The sequence below is a fragment of the Mercenaria mercenaria genome, chromosome 4 (genome assembly GCF_021730395.1).
Source record: "Mercenaria mercenaria strain notata chromosome 4, MADL_Memer_1, whole genome shotgun sequence".
Lineage (NCBI taxonomy): Eukaryota > Metazoa > Mollusca > Bivalvia > Venerida > Veneridae > Mercenaria > Mercenaria mercenaria.
In genome coordinates this window covers 46,922,419-46,943,248 of record NC_069364.1, presented here as the reverse complement: position 1 = coordinate 46,943,248, position 20,830 = coordinate 46,922,419, and positions in this window count along the sequence as shown.

Here is a 20,830-nt window from a genome sequence, read left to right as displayed (position 1 = left end):
TTCTTGACTTCCTACTTCCTACTTCTAACTTCCACACTTCTGACTTCTGATTTCCAACTTCCACACTTCTTACTTACGACTTCTTGACTTTTTACTTCCTTCTTCTAACTCCCGCACTTCTGACTTCTAACTTCCACACTTCTAACTTCCAGACTTTCGGCTTCTGATTTCCAACTTCCACACTTCTTACTTCCGACTTTTTGACTTCTTACTTCCCTCTTCTAACTTCCGCACTTCTGACTTCTAACTTCCTGCCTTTCGACTTCTGATTTCCAACTTCCACACTTCTTACTTCCGACTTCTTGACTTCTTACTTTCACCTTCTAACTATCGCACTTTTGACTTCTAACTTCCACACTTCTGACTTCTAACTTCCTGACTTCCGACTTCAAACTTCCGCACTTCTGACTGCCAACTTCCCTTTTTTGGAAGTCGGAAGTCAGAAGTGTGGAAGTTGGAAGTCGGAAGTATGAAGTCAGGAAGTTGGAAGTCAGAAGTGCGGAAGTTAGAAGTCAAAAGTGCGAAAGTTAGAAGAAGGAAGTAAGAAGTCAAGAAGTCGGAAGTAAGAAGTGTGGAAGTTGGGAATCAGAAGTCGAAAGTCGGGAAGTTGCAAGTCAGAAGTGCGAAATTTGAAGTCAGAAGTGTGGAAGTTAGAAGTAGGAAGTCAAGAAGTTGGAAGTGAGAAGTACAAAAGTTAGAAGTGAGAAGTGGGAAGTACGGAAATCAATTGTCCCTCCAGGACTTCAATAGCGAAGCCTACAGTCTATTTTTTTGTCAAGGACTTAAATTTATTTCTTTGCATCATCACTGATTTTTTGCTGCCTTTTTTTTTATCAGTTTCCGTATTTAAATGTCTAACCCTGCAAACATGTGAAACGGTTATAAGTATAATCTTAACAAAAACAAAAACGGTGGCAGCCGTATGTTTTTACTAATGATCTGAATTCACACAAAGGTCCTTAATAGATATTGATAAGATGACTGAGAAATGATGTTGATCGCTCGAGATAATATGTTGATCGCTCAAGATAATATGTTGATCGCTCGAAATAAGATGTTGATCGCTCGAGATGATATGTTGATAGCTCAAGATAATATGTTGATCGCTCGAGATAAGATGTTGATCGCTCAAGATAAGATGTCGTGCGCACGAGATAAGATGTTGATCGCTCAAGATAATATGTTGATCGCTCAAGATAATATGTTGATCGCTCGAGATAAGATGTTGATCGCTCGAGATAATATGTTGATCGCTCAAGATAATATGTTGATTGCTCGAGATAAGATGTTGATCGCTCAAGATAAGATGTCGTGCGCACGAAATAAGATGTTGATCGCTCAAGATAATATGTTGTGCGCATGAGTTAAGATGTTGATCGCTCGAGTTAATAAGTTGATCGCTCAAGATAATATGTTGATCGCTCGAAATAAGATGTTGATCGCTCGAGATGATATGTTGATCGCTCAAGATAATATGTTGATCGCTCGAGATAAGATATTGATCGCTCAAGATAAGATGTCGTGCGCACGAGATAACATGTTGATCGCTCAAGATAATATGTTGATCGCTCAAGATAATATGTTGATCGCTCGAGATAAGATGTTGATCGCTCGAGATAATATGTTGATCGCTCAAGATAATATGTTGATCGCTCGAGATAAGATGTTGATAGCTCAAGATAAGATGTCGTGCGCACGAAATAAGATGTTGATCGCTCAAGATAATATGATGTGCGCATGAGTTAAGATGTTGATCGCTCGAGTTAATATGTTGATCGCTGAAGATAATATGTTGATCGCTCGAAATAAGATGTTGATCGCTCGAGATGATATGTTGATCGCTCAAGATAATATGTTGATCGCTCGAGATAAGATGTTGATCGCTCAAGATAAGATGTCGTGCGCACGAGATAAGATGTTGATCGCTCAAGATAATATGTTGATCGCTCAAGATAATATGTTGATCGCTCGAGATAAGATGTTGATCGCTCGAGATAATATGTTGATCGCTCAAGATAATATGTTGATCGCTCGATATAAGATGTTGATCGCTCAAGATAAGACGTCGTGCGCACGAAATAAGATGTTGATCGCTCAAGATAATATGTTGTGCGCATGAGTTAAGATGTTGATCGCTCGAGTTAATATGTTGATCGCTCAAGATAAGATGTCGTGCGCACGAGATAAGATGTTGATCGCTCAAGATAATATGTTGATCGCTCGAGATAACATGCTGATCGCTCGAGATAAGATGTCGTGCGCACGAAATAAGATGTTGTTCGCTCAAGATAATATGTTGATCATTCGAGATAAGATGTTGATCGCTCAAGATAATATGTTGATCGCTCAAGATAAGATGTTGATCGCTCAAGATAAGATGTCGTGCACACTAGATAAGATGTTGATCGCTCAAGATATTATGTTGATCGCTCAAGATAAGATCTTGATCGCTCAAGATAATATGTTGATCGCTCGAAATAAGATGTTGATCGCTCAAGATAAGATGTCGTGCGCACGAGATAAGATGTTGATCGCTCAAAATAATTTAATCCTAAAAAAATAATTGCATGTCCTAAACATACCACCGTAGATATATACCAAAGCGTGTAACTTTAAAGCCTGAGTTGATGTAAAATATTTTATTATAAAAATAAGTTGTATTGTTGTGCTTCCTTTGCTTTTTGCATTGGCACCCATGTTTGAGCACGTAAGACTCTTAGGGTCGGATTTGAGTCTTTGTGAAATAGTTCTTGTATAGTTCCAAATATACGTGTAACATTTATTAATACATCTTTAGTATTTGTGTCGTAATATCTGATTGAAAATGACCAATTTTTGAAAGAAAAATATTAATATCATTTGACCTAAATAACCTCGACATGCGATAGTTCTGTGATATTTGAGCGACAGATTGTGGTGTGTCGTTGCTCGTTGTGGTGTGTCGCGTTGAATGTCGTGGTTAAGCGTTTTAAGTCGACAGTCGACAATTCCACGACATATTATAATGTCGGGTGTCTTTCTACATTGCCGTGTCGAAATTAAAGAAACAGTAAGGGTGTAACAATATATCGAACTTCATTGCATCATGGTACATTAATCTGGCGATACGCATATCGTATGATAGGCCTGTTTCATGATACAGAAACGATACAGTGAAAACTAGAAAAATTGAATGATATCTTTCATACAACCAGTGTTAAAGATAGTAACTAAACAAATGTATCATTTAATACAGTTTCTTAAACTTTCAAGTAAAATATCAAGTACTTTCAAACTGTAGGAACATTGATTTTTTTTTTAAATTTTGTCACATGAATGCTAACTTATGGTACTCAACTTGTATCGCGATATGTACTGTATCGTTGCATCTGTATCATGATATGTATTGTATCTTGAGACTAGCATAACATAACACCCATTTGAAACAGTTCAAAATTTTTCAAAGCGTTAGCACTATCTAGATTTGGATTTGTAAAGAAAATTGAGACAAGCAAAATGCACTGAAACCGCCAAAAACTGGAAACCTTGAAAACTGGAAACTCTACCAACTTTGAGGAACGTTGGTGTCGCAATTGAAAACAGCCATGTTAACTCATAAAGTTGTACAGCTGACCCGCGTAAAATAAGAAATACCTTAAAGGCAGTCCGACTGTTTGCACTTACCGTTACCATGACTGCATGCTTAATTCAATATAAAAGTAGGCATGGGGCCTAAATCTGATAAATTAAGAATAAGTAACGGAATTAGATTAGATTTTAAACATATCTGATTTCCATGTAATTATATCAAATATTTTGTTAACTGATGTAGCAATTATTCTCATTAGATAACCACTTTAAACAGAAAAAAAACATTTCCGCATTGAACTTTATAAAGAAATTAACATAAAACTGATAGCTGTTCTGTTAAGAAAGGTTCCACTATACTGCCACCCTGTGAAAAAGCAACCTGAACGAATATGAGTAAGTTTGAAAATACAGCACTAATTGCAATAAGATTTGAAATGTCAAAATATTTTTCATATGACGTTTGATACCATAGGCTAATTAAAAAGTTCAGTTTGTTATCAATTAATGATAGCTGTCTGGTGTATATACAGCGTCTTTTATAAAAGTTATGACACATAAAATCCTATTTTACCAACTTACTGGGAATGAGGTAAGCGTATACCTTGGAATAAGGTTACATCTGTGTGTTTTGATTGGTCAGTCATGTAAACAAACCCCGGGAGTGACTTTTTTTTTCAAAATTGATATGTTTTCACTGCATTTACAACATTCTTTTATACATTTTGACAAAAGTTGCTACATTTTATGTGTATTGAAAAAAATGTTTCATCAAACAAAAATTCTCCCGCCATGCCAAAGATGTGAACAGGGGTTCATCTCATTCACATGAACATTACGTAAATAAAGTATCACAGAAAAACTTGTAAATCAAATGGTCTTCAGTTATTATCAAATCATATACAACCTCATTCCGTACGAAAATCAAATAAATACCCATTACAAATTAATCAACTGTTTTCACCGTATTCCTTGAAATTACTTTCCGAAGTCAATTTTCTGCTGCTAATTCAACGAATTCGTTGACATTGCTCGACAATCAAACGTGCATTTATTATGTATATATTTTACGTGCAGTCTACAGGAACGATTGGCACATGTTTCTTATGCTGAGAAAAATCAAATTTTGATCATTCATGTTTCAGGATTACTTTTATAGGATTCCCTTATGTGTGTTTTCTTTTCTCCTTTTTCGTGGTCGAGTGGTCAGTGTTCCCGACTTGCAATCATTGTAACCTTTCACTGGGAGTCATGGGTTGAGCCTTTCTGCCAATCAAATATGTTTATGTTAGAAAATTTACAGTTTCTTACGGAGGATCAGACTTTTATTCTTCAGTTTCAATGGTTTGGTAAACTGAAAGGAGAAAAGTTGACGCAAAACTTACCCAACAAATCTGATATTTTCTAAGTCAAAAGCGGCCATAATTCTTGCAAAAAGCAGGATTGAGTTACGTTTCTTGCTGTTGAGCGTCAGCTTTTGATAGTGAACATGTGTTGCAAGTTTCGAAGCAACAACTTTGATAGTTTAGGAGCAAAGCTTACCTAAACACAAAACTTAACCAGACAACGCTAACACCAACGACGACGCCGATTAAGTCATGACAATAACTCATCATTTCTTTTAAAAACAATCAGATGGGATTTAAACTAAAATTATCATATAGTTTTATCAAATAATTCGTCATATTTGGTTTGAGCCCGTTTCAACTGTTTCATAAATCGTTAAATACAGTCGAGTATACTTAATACGAACTCGCTTGATACAAATTTTCGGATAAAACGAATAAAATCCGGATCCTCCGGCAAAGTCCTTCTTTTTCCTTTGTAAAATTATTTCGGTAATAGCGAACTCGCTTCATACGAATAATCGGCAGATAGGAACGAATTTTGGATGCCCCAATTAGCTTAAATGCTATAATTTTCCATCTTTTGATACGAATTGATTTTAGAAGTCTGCGGCCATTTCACCCTCGTTACGGTTACGCTTGACTATTTAATAGTTTGAAACTGTTCAGTGCTGATATTTAATCAAAGTACATGAAATGTGTTGACTCGGGCATTTGTGTATCATAATATGCAAACTTTTATCCCTCTAATATTGATTATATAATACAAACTTCATAGTAGAAATAATGATGGCGGTGGATATAATTTGGCTCTCTGGACCTCAGCCGCACGTTTAAATTTAAATTCATACAGTTTTACGTGTTTAAGTTTGACATTTGTTGAGTAATTTCAATGTTATCTGAATAAATAACTTGCTTGGACAAATTATCCGGTGAGTCATACATTCATTAATACGAATTTCGTTTGATACGAACATATTTTCCAGGCCTGGATGAATTCGTATAAAGCGAGTTTGACTGTACAATTTTCCCCGGAATCCGAAGTTATCAGTTTGAGCCCGACTGGCTACAACGCACAATGAAGTGAGAAAGTTGTCCATTTCTTACAAAGAGCTTGTGTCGACAGGTTGTGTAAGCAGGCCGCCTTGACATAACTGTTAGGTGCTGTGAAGCGGCGTAAACAAAACACAATTAATGATTATCGAATGCATAAGGACAATTATTTATTTATTTCCGTAAACATTTAACTTCATGTCGTTTTGACTGTGCACACTTCCACCAAATTAGCCGGAATAATTATTTCTTGTTTTGTGGTTTTACGCCCGTTTTCGTCAATACTTTTTTACATTATGAGCACTTAACTCTTTTTCTACAATAACATACAACTGTTCCATTGAATAGTATTAGTCACGGATAGAGTGACCAAAGGATGAAAGTTAACATTGAGTGAATGGTTTATGTATATACCGATGTTGAAATAGCGTGTAGCTCGTATATTTTTTTTTTTAATTCTGTGTTAAAAGACATGCTTGTATTGTTTAATATTTGAAAGAAAGAACAAGCAAATATGATTAAAATTTAAAACATGAAGTTAGCAGTTATTTGTTGAAACGCGAAAGTTCATTGCTGTCACTACGCTCTCGTTTGTTCATGATAATTATTTACAATTTTTATAGTGATGTTTAAAAACAGATTGGGCTGTCATGTTTATGGGGACCCGGGTTCTAAATTTTGCGTAAGAGTTTGGAAACGGCACCGATCTTTCATATTTTATACTTTAGTAATTCATTTCTATAACATATTGTAACTCAGGTGGTCCTCTTCATACATATCACCAGGTTTCGTTTCAAGCTATAAAAGTTGAAATGACATCGATTTAGCGGCTATATCCAGCTATGTTTTTCACGTTATTCAAAATTAAATTGTTGTACACATACAGTTGTAGAATTTATGTATACATAATTTGCTCGTTTTATATACAGAATTTAGATAGACATTTTTATACATTAATCGATTAGATAATGAAAAAAGCTACTAAGCCTCATCTTTCTGAAATGACGCCGACTGTCAGGGTAAAAAAGTAAGCATATAAATTTTGTATATTCTGGTTATAATATAATTTAGTTTCCGGTAAAACTATGCTGTGAACGGATATCTCCTAGGTATAATATATATAAAGAAATTAGCGGGTGGAATGTCTTAGAGGTGAAATAACTACCGGAAGAGCGTTAAAAGGTCGGGGCTTGTTCTTTTCGTCTTTGTACCACTTCTCTACTAAATACACTCAACAAAATTCCTAATCGGTCAGCTTTTATTGTATTAATATTTTACTAATAATACATTTATTTACTGACAATTTACATACCGATATTTGAATAGGTACTGCAGCTAAATATGGATTTATTTTTGGCCGACTCACGGTCAATGTAACGGCATTAGGCGTTTTGACCAATACAGCTTTTTGCACGTGCAGGACATGTGCACCAATATACACGTGCTCATGAACACTTTTGGCATTACTGAAGAAAGTTCTACTAGAAAAACACATAACATGGTGAAATTGACGTAAGACCAACGCACCCGGGTTGTCGGAAGTTTACAAAAAAAATCAAAATCGGGCACTTCAATGAATTGTACTTGTGTTAAATTTCGCCAAAAGAGCGCGGATGATAAATAGCCACCGATTAAAGATTCTTGTAAACGAACATAAGGTTAAAAATGGAAATAACTGTCAAAGTAACACCTAGAAATAAATTATATCAAAATTATTTTGAAAATGCAAAAATAATTACACACGTGTCGTAATTGTGTCCCGGCTAGCAATATTCCTTCAGCTCGGTTGCATTGGTCTTGTGGCAATTTGACTGTGATATATATTTTTCTAGTAGGGCTTTCGCCAGTAATGTCAAAAGTGTAAACAAGCACGTGCATGTTCGTGCACATGCCCTGCACGTGCAAAATAGAGAATATTGGTCAAAATGCCTAATTCGGTTACTTTGGCCGTGAGTCGCCAAAATAAATCCATAGTTGGCTGCAGTATTTATTCAAATGACGGTATGTGAAATTTCGTGTGAATACATGCATTATTAACAAAATAGTAATACAATACAAACTAAACGATTAGGAACTTTGTTGAGTGTACTGTACTATTTCTGTTCAAAGTATGCACAGTAACACCCATTTGACTAAATATCACCAACACGTGGTCCCTTTTTTTGCTTAAACCATTGAAAGTATTAAATTTGTCGGTGGTCTAAATTTGTTTCAAGTTTCATATTTCTTGGTCAAATATGTTTCAAGTTATGAAGCAAAAATTGCAATATGTATGTTTATAGTATCAATATAGTTGACACTAGAATCTACCACGTGCCATAACTCTAATCTGACTGAAATTGACTTGGCGCATTTCCATATAGTGGTGAACATGTATGTGAAGTTTTATCTAAATATCCAATGAGAAGTGGAATAACTTTTTCAGCAGTTACCTTCTCACTAGGAAAACAGTACATAATTGTACATAATATATCGATTACCGGACCTCTAGATTCCGGGACTAGAGGTCCAGGTACCGGACCCCTAGCCACTTCCTTTTCTGAAATTCGCCACTTTTACTTATTAAAATATCATACAATGATATAGTCCTAAATTATGACCTGACAAGTGGCGTAACATTTATTATATTTTTATTTGTATTGTCAGGCTGCTGCAATGCAAATTAAAAATAAAATGCGAGATTGTTGAATAAAATGAGCATGTGCACCTCTAATATTTTCGACTTACGATGATACTCTAGCCCTATGACTAAACGAAAATTAGCTAGGTTTGATATGCAATTGATATGCAATTGTCAGAATTTTAATATTTTATGGACATATTTTCTTGAAATCCCTAGTCGAAGGTCCTTGACGATGATAATGAGCATTACTATCATGTCACCGTCAGTATTTAAAAGACCTTATTTAGTTATTGTATCCAGAACTAGGAAATCTCTATTAGGCGAGTTGGAATCAAAGTTTGATTCAAATCGGTGGAGCAACGGTAAACTCAATATTTGTCAAAAACGTTCACCTGATTTATTAGTTGACTGATTTATTAGTTACTATACTCACAAGTGTACAAGCAGACAAAATAACCCGTGATGTTACCTTAGCCAGGGAGCTAAGTACCAAATAATCGTCTGAAAAACGTTCTTGAAACTCAAATATTGTCAACCTCCTGAAGAAGTGTCCCGATTAGTCAAACGCTTCCAGAGTTCAGCTAAACGTTTACGAACGATCTGATTGTATAAACGGTTTCACGGAATTTCCCGACACGGTTCTGCTCGTTTCTCGTTTAGATGAATTTTGATTGGATACACGGTTAACCGATCGTGAAATGTGTAGCGTTGGAAATGCGTGTCTCGGGCGTTAGCAAACGAGAACGCACGAGTGTAATGTTTCAACAGTAACAATTGAAACCAGTACTGGAATGTTTTATACATACACAAACAAATGAGGACGCCAATTGAAAATTGCCCTACAACTGAGGCCAGTGCGTGTGGAAACACAAGCAACTGAGACACTTTTATTCTTTAAAACCAAGTGCCTCAGAATAATATGTGTCAAAGTTTAAACTAATTTGTTGTATTAAACTTTGAAAAATAACTTAGATTGAGAGACAGAGAGAGAGGGTACTTTTTTCATTACTTTTACCCATTTTTAGCTGTGTGGACGAAGTACATAAGGTTTCTGAAGTTTTTGCAAAAGGAAACACCTCAAATGGGCAAAACAGGGACTAGACCCCAATCCTCTTGGTAGCAAAGCAAATGCTGTATATACATCAACAGTCTAATGTTTCAACAGTTAAATAGGAAATCAGCATTTGAATGTTTTACACATATGTCGTAGGCCAAATTGGAATCTAGGCAGATCCTGAATTGATCAAGGCCAAGCTAGAATTCAGCACAGGGGCACCAATATAACAAGCGGTTTTGGTGGTGATGTATAGTTTGTATTTTTATATCTGTCCAGCAATTTATATAATTTTTTTTTCCTAATTAATGGAAAACAGACCATATTATTCAGTTTTAGATTTTAAAACAATACAATAAATTATCCCTTGTAAATAGAGCTTTTTTTCTTAGTGATCGATGCTTTAATGCAAGAAAATATAAACCAGAACATGGATTTTCATCTTTTACAAATATTTTGTAAAAGTTCATTAGAAAAATTCCAGTTTGGTCTATATGTCTAGCCATACTAGAATTCTAGTTTGGTCTAGGCAGATCTGAAATCGATCGAGACCAACATAGACTTCTTGTTTGGCCTATGCAAAACTAGAAGTCAAGTTTGGTCTTGACCGATTCTGGATCTGCCTAGATTCCAGCTTTGACCTACAACACATACACACAACCAAATGAGGACAACAATTGAAAACTGGCCTACAACTGAGGCCAGTGCGTGAGGGAACACAATCAACTGAGACAATTTCATTCTTTCAAACAAAGAGGCCCAGGGTAATTTGTTTCACAGTATATACTAATTTGTTGTAGACTTATTTTAAAATAAGAGGGTCAATGATTTGAACACATACGGTAGTCATTACAAATCTGATATAACATGTCAAATATCAAGGCTCTAGTTATTATTGATTCAGAGAAGAAGATTTTCAAAGTTTCTAATATAAAAACCTATTGTACATGTCAGACACAGGGTTGTAGCCATCTTTTGACCTTAGTGCAATAATTTGGAGAAGTATGGAATACATGAAGGGGAAAATGACCACGCCCTCTGGCATCAATGGGTTTCAACAAATCGGAATAATTTGAATAACATTGGTAGAGGGTCACACAAGAAGCATTTGTGTAAAATTATTTTAAAATCGGGCTAGCAGTTTCACACAAGAAGATAATCAAATTTTCCACTATATACGTATAAGGAAAAGTGACCACGCCCTCTGGTGGCCATAATTTTTGATGAATCAAACTATTTTTTACAGTCTTGGTAGCAGTCTACATAAGGACTATTTGTGTAAAATTAAGTATAAGATCGGGCAAGCAGTTTCACACAAGAAGAGTTTTAATGTTTCCACGATAAACATATAAGGAAAAGTGACCACGCCCTCTGGCAGTCATGTTTTCTGACAAATATAAATAATTCTTAAAATCTTGGTAGCAGTTCAAACAAGTTCTATTTGTGTAAAAATATTTTAAATCAGGCCAGTAGTTTCACACAAGAAGGCTTTTAAAGTTTCCACTATGTACATACAGGGAAAAGTGACCACGCCCTCTAGCGGCTATGTTTTATGACGAATCAAAAACAATCTTCCTACAAGGTCAAACTAGGAGCATTTGTGTAAAATTATACTAAAATCGGGCTAGCAGTTTCACACAAGAAGATTTTCAAATTTTCCACAATATACATATAGGGAAAAGTGACCGCGCCCTCTGGCGGCCATGTTTTTCTGACGAATCAAAATAGTTTGAATAATTTTCCTACAAGGTCAAACAAGGATCATTTGTGTAAAATTATACTAAGATCGGGCCAGTAGTTTCATACAAGAAGATTTTTAAAGTTTCTACTAAATACATATAGGGAAAAGTAACAACGCCCTCTGGCGGCCATGCTTTTTGACGAATCAATATAATTTGAACTAAATTTGTAAAGGGTGAAATAAGGACCATTTCTTCAAAATCAGACTATCGGTTTAGGAGGGGATATCGTTTGAATCTTTATGGCTCTGGTGGCCATATTTTTTGACGAATCAATACAATTTGAACAATCTCGGTAATTAACTATTGTTGTGCAGTGAAAACTCGTTAAAAATCAGATAGCACAAAAATGTATATCTTTTAACATAGAAACTGCAATAAGGATAAATTACTCAATAAGTTAATGTTGATAAAATTTTAAATAATGAAAATTCTTTTTATGTTTTCATGACACTTGTCAAAACTTTATTGTTGTCTCAGCTGTGACACATTTATGCACTTGAATCTTTGATAGGCCAGAATGTGCTAAAAGGCTTCTAAATATATTTGTGATCAGGTCATTGTGACTGACTTGATAATTTAAATGTTAAGATTTCCTGACTGATAAGGTTTTGATTGCTGTCAAAACTTCTTAATATTTTAGATAACTAGTAATTTTATTACCATGTTTTCTTTCCTGAATTTGATTGGTTTATACTTTTAATTACAGTCACATTAAGGGTCATTTTAACTGGTCAGTTATTATATGTTGAGAGAAAATATATTTTCAAGACAGCAGGTTTGAAGGAGAATATATTCGGATTTCCAAGTAGAAACATCGTGGTTTTCCACTAGAACACTGGAATATTTTAATACTTAAAGCTTTTTTCTTATTGTTATATTTTACGGATATCCGTGTGAAAACTGTTAATTGTTGACTGTTGATGTGTGGTTTTCCACTGAAGAAAAATAAAGAAGATAAGCCGGAACTGTGTTTTATTATTTGGACATAATAAATAATGCCATAACGCCTTAATACCTATAACATTCCTTCATAAATTACATCAAATTTACTATACAATTTAATTTCCATCTATGGAACAGCCATGCCAAGTTTCATCAAGATTCATTCAGTGGTTAAGGAGGAGATGCCTTCTAAACACAATTGTTGACTAAGTACGAACGGACATCCGGTCGAAATGAAAGAGGGGTTCATTTCTTTTGTCATTTTCTTTTGTTTGAATAGGAGACCCTGGCCGTTTATTGTTTTGTTAACGGATTGAAGCTATGTATTTGTTTGTTCTCTTTACTGTTAGATGGCCCTTTCTTTCATTTCGGTCGCCCGGACGGACGCACGACGGACGATGGACACAGCGTGATCACAATAGCCCACCATGAGCATTGCTCAAGTGAGCTCACAATAACGTATATTAAGAGAGAAAGAGAGAGAAAGAAAGAGAGAGGGTGCAATTTTAATTACTTATACCCATTCTAGCTGCATGGACGGTAGTAAATAAGGTTTTCTGGAGTATTTGCAAAAGGAAACACCTAAAATGGGCAGAACAGAGACTAGACCCCAATCCTCCAAAGCAACTGTTGCACTGCAATGTTTTACACATACACACAAACAGATGAGGACACAAATTGAAAATTGGCCTACATCTTAGGCCAGTGTGCGTACAACAGAGACCAGTGTTTTAGGAAACACAAGCAACGGAGACAATTTATTGTTGATCAAGGTATTTTGCAAGTTTGTATAAAATCAAATCATAAATGAAGGGGCCATAACTCTGGAACCCGAGATGGGATCTTTTTTTTTTAAAAGAAACCAATATAAGTTGTGTGCAAGTTTGATTAAAGTTGGCTGCAAAATGTGGCCTCTATCGTGTTCACTAGCCAAAAAGTAAATTTTGGCCCTTTAAAGTAATTACTTGCTATTAATACATATGTTATTATATATAGTAATAAAAATAAAAGTAGTAAAGGCTGATGATCTGGTACCGGTACCGGAACATCAAGCTGCTTGTTGCTAGGTACCAGATCATCATCCAGCCCATGTGTTGCTAGGAACCGCCATCCAGGGTACCACACCACCACCCAGGGTGTCATATAACCATCCAGGTAGTGGATCATCATGGCGCTTGTTGCTAGGTACCAGATCATCATCCAGCCCATGCGTTGCTAGAGAGCGCCATTCAGGGTACCAGATCACCATTTAGGGTGCCAGATCACCATTTAGGGTACCAGATCACCATTTAAGGTACCATTAAAGGTACCATAAAAAAATACCAATAGACAATAAGAGAAAAGGTACTTTCTTTCTTAAAAGAAATGGAGTGGTCATGAAAAGGGCCGTTGTGTTTTTTGAGTAGCATCTCTACTCAGTGGTGCTATCAGCAGGGACCCTTTGGACATAAGGGTGAACCCTATCAACCCTAACGTAGCGCCGACCTATGTACCTCTCCTCCATTCTTTGTCTTTCTGCCCGTCTCCACTGTTCTCTATCTCTTAAGGATCGGATGATCCTTATGGCCTCATTCGTTCTTCGCTAGGTGTCCCTCCACCTCTCTTCTTCCCTCCTAAGCGTATTGAGGATACTGTTCTGAAGAACAGCAGCCCTGGCTTCGAGTTGTTGCAGCTCCTCAATTTGCTCGGCAATGGACTCCATTGTGAACGAATGATGGAATGTAGGCCAATGTACTTGCTTATATAGGGATCGCGCGGAAGGGATAGAGAATCAATATATTAGACAGTAAGATTTGATCTTACATGGAGGATCAAAATTTACATGGCTAAGTTGAAAAAAGACCAGGACCTCTGGTCTTTTTGAGGGATGTGGTTATGGCACCTTTACAACTACCCCTGGATAGGGAAAAATAACAAAGAATATTTTGTGTACACATTTTTTATTGAACGAGTAACTGTATTAACAAAGAACATTAAGGATACAAATAATCATGGTCTAACACATACAATTTAAACAAAGCTAAAGCAAGTTTTTCAGATTGATCTGCTGTACAACACTGACAATGTTCAGGTTTAGCTAGTGATCTAGCTTTTGCATAAAGTGTCCATAGAATTGTTTAAACCAAGTTCCTACATCTTTGTCATTGAGATGCCAATGTCTTGGCTCTAAACGAAATTTGATAGTCAATATAGTCTCTAAATCATATCCTCTGCGCCCGAAGCAAATATTCAGTAAACACCACACATGGCACTGCCTCAACTTTGAAGTCGTATGTTGTTCCTAGTCCAGCTTCGGGTATTGTTGTCCAAGAAGGGTCGAATAGCTTCCTCTAAGGGTGGTAATCCATAAGAGTCAAAGTAGGTGCCTGTATTTTCTCTGAAGTAAATAGCCACCCAATGTTCTCCAGGTTTATCTGAGTCATGTGTGTTCACTATGTAAGCTTTCACATGAGAGGGTTTCTGCGTTGGTAGATGATCCTTAGGACACACTTCTCCATTGAGTGTTCTCAATATAAACGATTTATCCAAGATGCATTGAAGTTCATTGGTATTCATGATTCCAGGCGTCTTTCACTCGACCTGTTATACTCATCGTAAAAGTTTACACAAATGTAAATCTCTGTACAGTAGGGTTATGCTGCACACACATTTTCGGATCTCTTCAGTAACTTCAGAGTTATTGACCTTTAACTGTTTAACAATCCAAAAATTCCTTCATAGCAAAGTAATCTATCGATGGAACTTCATGAAACATTACATACATTTTGGATCATTATAGATCACTTAACCTTTAGCCTGCTGGCAGCAAACGATTTTGCCTTTGCGACCAGTGCAGACCAAGATCAATAATTCGAATAATAAATGGTACTGCCCAAATTGAATGATGGACCAGTCCATGTTAGAAATTCAGCAGGCTAAAGGTTAAGTTTCGTCAGGATCATTTCTATAACTCCTGTACAAAATGCACTGGTGGAGATGGGGCGGGGCGGGGGGGGACATTTTTTTTCCACGAAAGCCTTAAATAGTTTTTATTTCTATTACCTTAAGTATGTTTATATAATTAAAAGATAAATCACACTAGGTAATTGTTGACATCAGTATTTCCTTTGCTGGTAAAACTCAAAAGTATGTAATTAAAGTAGGGACCATCACTTAAATCAAAGGAAAAGCTTTTTTACTCTGTAGAGGCCGGGCACATTTATGACCCTATCTCCATGAAACTTCGTCAGAATGTTTATCTTGATGATTCCAAGGCCAAGTTTAACAGTTGAGTGATATAGTGTCATCTTGACCCTCTTGTTCTTATTTTAACTGTAAATTGTGGCATAATGTTGCATAATATTATGTAAGACTCAGTTTTGAGGTTTTGTATCTGTGTGACATTTTGATACTTCAGGAAAAGAGATTGTCATATATTAAATGTTCATGGAGAAGTTCCTTTGAGGGGCATGCTTGTAATATTTCAGATTTTCCTGGCAGTAAGATTGTTTTGAGACTACTTTTGCACAGAGATGTGATCATTTAAACTATTTGAGTATTTGATTTGAGATATATGATTCGCTTCCATCACTTTTCCGATGTTGTACGGCTGCAAGCATTTCAATCTCACACAAGTTGCTGTGTCAGTTGCACAAGTGGTCACTGGAAAAAGTGGAGAGAATAGTTTTAGTTTCACAGGTTCACAAAGTTTCTACAGAAATTTGACCAGTTTGAAAAATTAAGCAGGCAGTTTTGAACTTTTAAATTTCTTATATATTGAGGAAATGCTGTTTTTCACACTTAAAAAAGAAAAGGTAGAGCTATTGCATCACCCTCGTTGTTGGTTAAAGCTTTTGATAAAGTCAAATATCTCTGTTACTATCAAAGCTATGGACTTGAAACTTAAAATATTTATTAACAATGAAAGTCTACGCCTTTAGAAACTATCCTCGTAACTCTAATTTGAATTTTGACAGAATTATTTCTCCTTTTAACGTAGAAATTTTTTATGCTTAAGAAGGTGGGCATATTAAAATCGCACTGTCCGTGATGCGTTTATCTGTGTAAATTCTTCTCTAAACTAAAACTCTGCCATCCATAAAGGGATTTTGAAATAACTTTGCATAAATGTTCACCATAATCAGAGAACGTTTTATGCGCAAGATCCAGACCCCTAGCTCCAAGGCCAATGTCACACTTTGAGGTCAAATGTTAACAGGGTCTGTTTTGTGTCCGGTCAAAAACTCTGCCATTGATGAAGGGATTTTAAAATTACTTGGCAAACTTATTCCCTATATTCAGATGATATGTCATGCACAAGTACCAGAACCCTAGCTCGAATGTCAAGGTCACACTTAGAAGGGATTTGAAAATAGTTTGGCACAAGTGTTAACCATATTGAGAAGATATGTCACACTTAAGACCCGGGTCTTTCGGGTCAAGGTCACAAAATGATGTGTGATTTTTTTTGCGCTGACATCTGTAGCATTATTGGGCATGCTTTGGGGACATTGATAAAGTGAAATATCTCTGTTACTATCAAAGCTTTTGACTTGAAACTTAAAATAGTTATTAACTATCAACGTTTGTGCAAGGTGAAATAATCCCAATAACTCTAGTTTGAACTTTGACAGAGTTATACCCCTTTTTAACTTAGATTTGTTTGCAAACGTTTAATTTGTTTTTACTGGCAAAATTCTAATTCAGAGTAAAGCACTGAGAAAAGTCGAGCATGCTGTCTTACTTACAGCTTTATTTGACTTAACTCCCTTTTTTACTTTTGAAGCGTATATGTAATTCCAAAAGAAAAACCAGTTTTTGATTGAAACATCACAGGATAATTTGTGATCATGAGATGAAACGCAGAATGTAGAGAACTGTTAAAACTTGTTCTTACATTACCTTGTCTGGAGTATTTCTTAATTAAATGAAATTAATTCAATTCAATACAACATATAGAACATTGAGGTGAAGAGTTCAAGAATCATAACTCGAGCTAGTCCTGTTTTTAGCTTGACTATATGGAGAGCTGTCCTACTCAACGTGTTGTCAGTGTTTGCATCCACACATTGGTACAACTTGGTTAAATTTTTGATGCACTATCTTTCTATCTCTTTTATGACGTGATAGATTTGCTTCAACTTAAAAAAAAATATTCCTTATCATTATCAAAATCATATGAAACTAGGGCTACAATTCTTATTAAATTAATAATGCCCCCTTTTTAAGTAGAATGTCAGGTTAAAGTTTTGACACAATCTCACTGTATCTTTATTATAAGTAAATGGATTTGATTTCAACTTAAACATATTGTTCCTGATCATCGCCCATATCATGACACAAGCTTCATAACTCTGGCATGAATATTGCATGAATTATACCCCACTTTACTTAGAATTTCTGGTTTTGGCACATTTTCACTACCTAGATGATATTATGTCTCCCCAATAAAATTATATTGGGGTAGACATAAAGTTTTGCCTTTGCGGTCCGTCTGTCCGTCCGTCCGCATTAAGCTTGTCCAGATTTCAACGAAACTTCACAGGAGTGATCAGAACCAACCCTAGCAGGTACGTTTCGCTTAGCTGCACAAAATGGCCACCAGAGTTAAAAATAGAAAAATCTTGTCCGGCTTTCACAGGTCAAACTGCTGAGTGGATTTCTACGAAACTTCACAGAAGTGATCAGTACCAAGGCTAGTTGTGCATTTCGCCGGCACGTTCCGCTTCGCTGCATAAATTTGCCGTCAGAGCTAAGAATAGAAAAATATTGTCCAGCTTTCACAGGTCAAACTGCTAGCTGGATTTCGATGAAACTTTACAGGAGTGATCAGTACCAAGCCTAGTTGTGGATTTCTCTGGCACTTTCTGCTTCACTGCACTAAATGGCCACCAGAGCTAAAAAAAAGAAAAATCTTGTCCGGCTTTCACAGGTCAAACTGCTGAGTGGATTTCTACGAAACTTCACAGAAGTGATCAGTACCAAGCCTAGTTGTGCATATCGCCGGCACGTTCCGCTTTGTTGCAAAAAAGGGCCATCAGAGTTTAAAAAAAGAAAAAAACTTGTCCAGCTTTCACAGGTCAAACAGCTGGCTGGATTTCGACGAAACTTCATAGGAGTGCTCAGTACCAACCCTAGTTGTGCATATCGCTAGCACATTCCGCTTCGCTGCACAAAATGGCCAACAGAGCTAAAAAAAAAGAAAAATCTTGTCCGGCTTTCACAGGTCAAACTGCTAGCTGGATTTCGATGAAACTTCACAGGAGTGATCAGTACCAAGCCTAGTTGTGGATTTCTCTGGCACGTTCTGCTTCACTGCACTAAATGGCCACCAGAGCTAAAAAAATATTGTCCGGCTTTCACAGGTCTAATTGCTGGACAGATTTTGACGAAACTTTCACATGAGTGATCATTAACAAGCCTAGTTGTGCCGATCGCCGACACGTTTCGCTTCGCTGCACAATATGACAACCAGAGCTAAAGGTATACATAGGAGGGAGACATATATTTTTGTGACAAATTCACCTTCTAGTTTCTGAATGAGTTTAATTCAAACTTAAAATAATGGTACTACCGTATAATGCTAATTTTTATACTATTTTTACGACCAACTCAGTTATGTAAATATTGGCCTCGTATAAATTCGCCGCGTAATGTCATCGTACTTTAAATCGGGTGTTATACTTATGTCTGTTATACGAGAAAATACTATATAATGAAAACAAAAAAGTTTGGACTCATTTAAATGCCTCTCGAACTTAATTGATATTTTCCGAATTATACAAGCAATCAATACAGTACTTACGTTGATATAGCAGAAATACATTTTCGCACGTTTTACAAACCATAATTTACCATTACTGACACTTATCTCTGATGTTTTTCACGTGGGATGGTAATTATAACAAGTTTGAAAAGGTATTAGGGATTCTGAAAAGGTGTTGACAACATTAAAGACCTTTTAAAAACCTATTTTTATCATAACAATGACACTTGTGACGAAATATCATAAACATGTGCCGGTTACATAGCATTTTGACTGTTTTATTTTCATGTTGTAAATATTTAATGAGCTAATGTTTTACTAGACCCTATGATTTCGTAAATATTAAAATCGTATAAAATAAAATCATATGTTTTTACCCCAAATCCGTAAACTTTTACAGCAGTAAAAATAACTTGTTATACGGTACATTATTACCAGCATCATATGAAAGAAGATACATTACTCAGGCAGAAATATTACATGATATGTGTCCTTCTATACTTAGGAATTTAATATAATAAGTAAACTTTTTCTTTTTCTTGGATAACTTTCTCTTCATTTATTTCGTAGTTTACTGCCATTTGACTTAAACTTGTTCACAATCACCATTGGCATTTGTGGCATTAATAACGTCAGTGATCACTCTAGTTTTCTCAGATATGCCGTTTTTAAGTATTCGGCATCGAAATAGCCAAGAAGGTTGTCTCATGTTTAATTACCCTCCTTTTGTTTCTTTTTTGTTAGGATCATATTTCAGAATTTATCAAGGCGGTGAAGTGGGGTATTCATCAGCTTCAGTGAAAGCTCTAGTTAGATATTTGTTTCTGTATTAACTTCCAAGGGTTCTTTTTACTTGTATGATCACAAGTGGAATTGTTTAACTTTCTTGGTAAATAATCCTTGGTTTAAACTGAATCCAAACATATTAACTACTTGGTCTTGATTAACTACCGAATAAAGCTTAGTCCGTAAGAACAAACATAAAACAAATTTTCTTTTTTATTTCATATCGTTTCGTTTACATTTTTAATTCCTTTCCAGTGAACTTCTCTATAATGACAAATAACAACTGCCTTGTTGTAATGAGAGACTCACCAATTTAGTGATACTAGGGAGAAGTTTATCAACATGTGATTTCAGAATACGTTTTGGCAAAATATCTAGCTCTGAAGACGTAGTATTCATTGATCCATTGATGAGTGTTTTCACTTCATCTTGAGTCAATTCAGTAAATTTGTTTAAAGTATGTATATCTTTTACTTGAAGTTCAAAGTTTTCGTGTTCACTTAGGGATTGGCGTATTTTTTACCTTTTTGCCATGAGAAAATCAGCAAATTGTCTGGCCGATGAATTATTGGACTCTCCTTGAGGCATTGGGTTTTCGGATTTGGTGGCAGTTAGTTCAGATACTAATCCATACTGAGTCTTGGAATCACCTTTAGCGTTCTCTATCTTTTCACTGAGTTTGTTTCTCTTTTGACGTTTGATTTCAAAATTGTATTCGTTTCTTACCGATTTATTAGACTCAAACTGATCTGTTTAAAACTGTAACGCCTCCATGTACGCTCAGACTTTTTAACTTGTAGTTTAGATGTTGCAAATTTTTATTGAACCATGGTTTGGGTGGTCCCTGAATTATAGTTTTCTCTTTTATGGGAGCGTGCTTATTCAGGACATCTTCTATTTCCGATTCAAACCCCATCACTAACTTGTTGATATTCTGTGAATCAGCGTTTATTGTACTTAGATCGCTGGAAA